The 5,755-nt window shown below is 35.6% G+C and overlaps 1 protein-coding gene across 1 annotated transcript in view; it reads right to left on the bottom strand.

The window, feature by feature from the left end:
• Nucleotides 1-5,755, bottom strand: part of LOC132118427 (homeobox protein Hox-C10a-like) — a 103,086-nt gene that overhangs the window by 93,122 nt on the left and 4,209 nt on the right. The window lies entirely within an intron of this gene.

The raw sequence follows: 5,755 nt of genomic DNA, 5'->3' as shown, positions 1-5,755 counted from the left end.
GTTATGTGTCCATTGGCTCTACTTAAGTATTGGATAACACCTTAAAATAAGGATAATTTGTTTCCGGTAGTTAATGCATTGGTAACATGAACTAAAAATTTTACATCATTTATTACATAACGTTATTCATAATGTTTATTATTAAAAGGATAGTTCACGCAAAAATGGTAATTTACTTACCTTCAAGTTATTCCAAACAGTTGCTGGTCCCATAGTATGGAAAAACATATAATGTAAGTCAATGGGGACCAACAACTGTGGTTACCCACATTCTTCAAAATTACATATTTTGTGTTCAGCAGAAGAGAGTAATTCATACAAGTTTGGAACAACCTGAGGGTGAGTAAATGGTGACAAATATTACATTTTTGGGTTAAGCAGCTCTTTATTTCATGTTTGAATGGTTTAACTTACACTATATTTTTATTCATTTGTATCTTTCATTATTGTACATTTACTTGTTCATGCTCATTTATATTTAGATGATCTTAAACTGTCTGAATCTAAAACTTACTAAATCTTTAAATAATAATTACAGTTAATCTTCTGCATATTTTGAATATAACTTTTTACATGCATACAAATCTTTGAATATAAAAATGTATAAACGGATATCAAATTTACGTTTATTATAGTGTTGCCATGCCTAAATTTAAGACAGTAGTTTTGTTGTAGTATTGTACATAATAGTACATATACACTAGTTTAATAAATCATTTTGATATCAAACAGTCGTTTATTGTAAGTTCACAATGACTAAACATTATTTTAACAATTACAAGTAAAAAAAAAAATCCATATAATTTAGGTCCATTTTCAGAAGGTTCATTTTGGTCACAAGAATATCATTTCACTGATACAGCACAAGGTCCTAATGGTACATTAGATTATGGATACACTACACTGGCTTTTGATTTACCTGTAAAGATACTTGGGTAGAATTGGACCATTGGCCTCTTGTTATCCTCTCTTGCTTTTTAACAACTTTTTGCTGACCTTCACCCATTTTTTCTTCCCTCTGTTGCTTTTCCTATACCACTTCCTCTCTAGCTCACCCATGGTTTTTTCTCCTTTCCTCACTCACTCCCCTAGCAGCATGATGTGAGCTAATTATAAAATCAATGGAGCCGGGCTGCCTGCTTTACTGCTGCCTCTAAAACCTTAACAGGGAAATCACTGTAGGATTGATGACTCCTTCACTCTTTATCTCTTTTAATTAGAAATGTAAAAGATATGAAGAGCCTGGGGCCACAGCACTGCACCCTAGCATTACAACATTTTACCTGCTCTCCTTCCTTCCTTCCTTCCCTCCCTCCCTCGCTACCTACCTATCTACCTCTCTCTCATTTTCCTTTTCTAAATTTTCATGTCTTTTAGGAAGGCACTGCCCCAGTTTCCTGCAGATGATGTGTAACATATAATATCCCCTATATGTCTCTCTCCTTCTCCAAACACCTCCAGCCAGCGTCTTTTCTCTAACATTAGAAATAAAAAATATATTACGGGTCATTTTGCATTTTATTACAAGTTGATTGAACAGCATTAAACCAATGCAGTGTGTATGGTCTCCACTTGCTGGGCAAGATATTAGAGTCATTCTTTTCTTTTATATCCTAATACCTTATTTTGAGTTCACTTTTTGTCTGAATGTTTTTACCCCTTACTTTTATTCTGCAATTTCTAACATTTCTTAAACTTTAGAGCAATATTATTAATATTATTGTGCCACTGATATGAATGATACCTCAAATCATGCAGTTTGATAGGCATGTTATTACATTTCTAGTAAGTGTGTTGACATCTTTTGTTAGAAGAAAAAACAATCCCATTAAAGAAGCCACTAGCTAGGGCTATGCAATTTTTCGCCCTCCAAAAATTATGAAAATACAATAATCGAGATTAATAAACTATTATTGCGGCCCCTTTCCAGCGGTGCTCTTTTGTTCCTCCATAAAAGCCCAATTTCATGTGCATATCAGTAAAATCATGTAACAAGACTTTTGCAAAATGGGTCGTGCTTGATTTAAATTGATTAGATTTATTTATGTTTTAAAAGTATGAAAGAACTTGTGCTTCCTATGGAAGATTACTGTGTATCCGCTCAGAGACTGAACACAACACGGACATGTCATCTTTTAGCGCCTAAATGGTTCACGTACACCCTCGTCGGTTATATAATAAATGAATGTAAAGAGTTGAGAATGAAAACAGTAAATTGGATCAGTGCGGCTCTTAAAGTGACCGCAGGCTATATTTCTGCTGCCGACTGTATGCTTAAAGGTGCAATATGTAATATTTATCTATCTATTAAAAGAAATGAAATAAAACATACATAACTATGTTTTCAGATGTGTATAAATACCTTACTTAATGAACCGTTATGTGTTTATTACCTTAGATTGAGCAATTTTTATCTACATACACCACGGGTCCCCTTACATGGAAGTCGTCACCATATTTCTACAGTAGCCCTGAATGGTCAAACCGCTCTACAGAGCCCGTTTCGTCACTTTGTTGTTCATACAAATAAAACACGCATACGATGAATAACAAGTACATTAACACTTGCAATAACATCGATTTATTGAATAATTAAGTAAATATAATTCCTTAATTTACCTTTGTTAGGAAATCTTATAGCTTTCTGCTGTCATTACCAACGACATCTTTACTTATGTCGGCCACCGTAGCTTATCTAGGGAGGGTTGAGCAGGGGACTGAGCCGTTGGTTGCAATTCGCAAACTCACCGCTGGATGCCGCTAGAATTTACACACTTCACCTTAAATTTTAATTAAACAACTAAAGACACATTCAAAATCACTCACTGCTCTTGACTGAAGGACTTTCGTAGCTTTAATAAGAAAAAAAGCAAGTTTAATTCTTATAGTGAAGACTATGCAGTTTTATTTTACATTAGGCCATTTCAATTTCTCTAGTAGGCTGTTAAATTAATACTTTAGACTTGCATTAAAAAACTAAAGCACAGTTTGTTTTGTTTTTCTGTATATTTTTTATTCTATTTTAATCTTTTGCTTGTTTTATTACTGGAATTGTATTCCTTTGCTTTTTTTATTACAGTTTAATTACTTTCAATAATTTAACTTTAAAAAAAACTAATACAGGTGCATCTCAAATTAAAATGTCATGAAAAAGTTAATTTATTTCAGTAATTGTAAAATTGTAAAACTCGGGTATTAAATCAATTCAGTGCACACAGACTGAAGAATTTTAAGTCTTTGGTACTTTTAATTGTGATGATTTTGGCTCATATTTAACAAAAACCCACCAATTCACTATCTCACCAAATTAGAATCTGGTAACATGCCAATCAGCTAATCAACTCAAAACACCTGCAAAGGTTTCCTGAGCCTTCAAAATGATCTCTCAGTTTGGTTCACTTGGCTACACAATCATGGGGAAGACTGCTGATCTGACAGTTGTCCAGAAGACAATCATTGACACCCTTGACAAGGAGGGTAAGCCACAAACATTAATTGCCAAAGAAGCTGGCTGTTCACAGAGTGCTGTATTCAAGCATGTTGACAGAAAGTTGAGTGGAACGAAAAAGTGTGGAAGAAAAAGATGCACAACCAACCGAGAGAACCGCAGCCTTATGAGGACTGAGGCTGGGGTCAAGGCATCAAGAGCCACCACACACAGACGTGTCAAGGAATTTGGCTACAGTTGTCGTATTCCTCTTGTTAAGCCACTCCTGAACCGCAGACAACGTCAGAGGCATCTTACCTGGGCTGAGGAGAAGAAGAACTGGACTGTTGCCCAGTGATCCAAAGTCCTCTTTTCAGATGAGAGCAAGTTTTGGATTTCATTTGGAAACCAAGATCCTAGAGTCTGGAGGAAGGGTGGAGAAGATCATAGCGCAAGTTGCTTGAAGTCCAGTGTTAAGTTTCCACAGTCTGTGATGATCTGGGGTGCATTGTCATCTGCTGGTGTTGGTCCATTTTGTTTTTTGAAAACCAAAGTCACTGCACCCATTTACCAAGAAATTTTGGAGAACTTCATGCTTCCTTCTGCTGACCAGCTTTTTGAAGATGCTGATTTTATTCTCCAGCAGGATTTGGCACCTGCCCACACTGCCAAAAGCACCAAAAGTTGGTTAAATTACCATGGTGTTGGTGTGCTTGACTGGCCAGGAAACTCACCAGACCTGAACCCCACAGAGAATCTATGGGATATGGTCAAGAGGAAAATGAGAAACAAGGTACCAAAAAATGCAGATGAGCTGAAAGTCATTGTCAAAGAAACCTATAGACTTGGGGGTATGTATAGATAGAGGCCTTGTATTTTAGCTGAAGTAACAATTTTAAGTTAAACACACATTCATTATGGATTTGTTTCATAAAAACAATTCTTTTAAATGTGTTATCAGCTTCTTGGGCTCTCATACCGACGGCACCCGTTCACTGAAAAGGATCTATTGGTGAGCAAGTGATGTAATGTTAAATTTCACCAAACTGTTTCTGATGAAGAGACAAACTCCTCTCCATCTTGGATATCTTGAGAGTAAGTACATTTTTGGGCAAATTTTCATTTTTGGGTGAACCATTCCTTTAAATGTGCAAAAATAGGACAAATCAAATATTATTTGTCCCAGACACCTCTTCATCACTAGCTTGGCCTTCTGAAAACCATTGCAGCTTTGATTTTTTTTAATAATTTTTTTTTTATAAATAAGATTTTTTTATAAAAGTCACTTCCACTGTTACATTATGTAAAGCACACGTAACAACTGTGATTTTGACTTTATTTATTTTTGACTTTATACTACAGTATGATATAGATATTGTAGGCCTAAACTAGTGTTGTCACGATACCAAAATTATTGTTTCGATACCGATACCTAGTCAAGAATTGCGATTTCGATACTTTTTCGATACTTTTCCTGAAAAGGGAAAATACACTCTGAAATATCATTGCTGTGCTTTATTTTAAAACCGGGACAACATTCTAATCATATAACACACAAATAAAAGAACATATGAACAGCAGATATATTAAACATTTGAACAAAATATAAAATATCAAATTAAAAAAAAAAAATTAGAGCAATGACATTCAAGGTAAAGAAAGAATAAATTTAGCAGCATTATCTCAGTTATCATAAGAAACATGAGTAATAAATTTATCTTGTCTATGAACTTTGAATAAAAATATGAACAGCGATTATATTAAACAATGTTTCTGAACTCAGAACATTAAATGTCAAAAGATAAATATCAATTTAAGCAATGGCATTCAAGTAAAAAAAAAAAAAGCTAATAAAATTTAGCAGCAATATCTCAGAAATCTTATTCTGTCAGTTGTGCAACCTTTTCTTTCAGAGGAGAAAACTCAGCCAGTGAGCTTTATTGAGCGTCATCCTTTTTCTACCAGTCGTCGACCGGCGGCCACAGTATCACTTGTGCTTGCACATGCAGCCTAGTGATGCGCGGGTCGGGTTTTTTTCCAACCCGCGGGTCCCGACTACCGCTTTTATGAAATTATTTGGCCCGCCCCAGCCCGCAAATGAAGTAAAATTTCTTTTCTCATTTCTCGTTCGCTGAAGTTCCTCCCTCCACAGCAGCACGCGAGCACGGCGCTACTATTAGCAGCGCATGCGCAGCTCGTGAACAGCTCTGTGAACTGTTTCATCCTGTCAAAGAGTTACTCAAGATGTGACGGAGCGTGTGATTTGTTGAACGAGATCGAGAGATCTTCTCATTCGTGAATGTGTTGAATGAACTGATACATCTCGTT

The sequence above is a fragment of the Carassius carassius genome, chromosome 37 (assembly GCF_963082965.1).
Source record: "Carassius carassius chromosome 37, fCarCar2.1, whole genome shotgun sequence".
NCBI lineage: Eukaryota > Metazoa > Chordata > Actinopteri > Cypriniformes > Cyprinidae > Carassius > Carassius carassius.
Note: the sequence above shows the minus strand (reverse complement) of the source record. Positions and strands in the feature narration are given on the sequence as shown.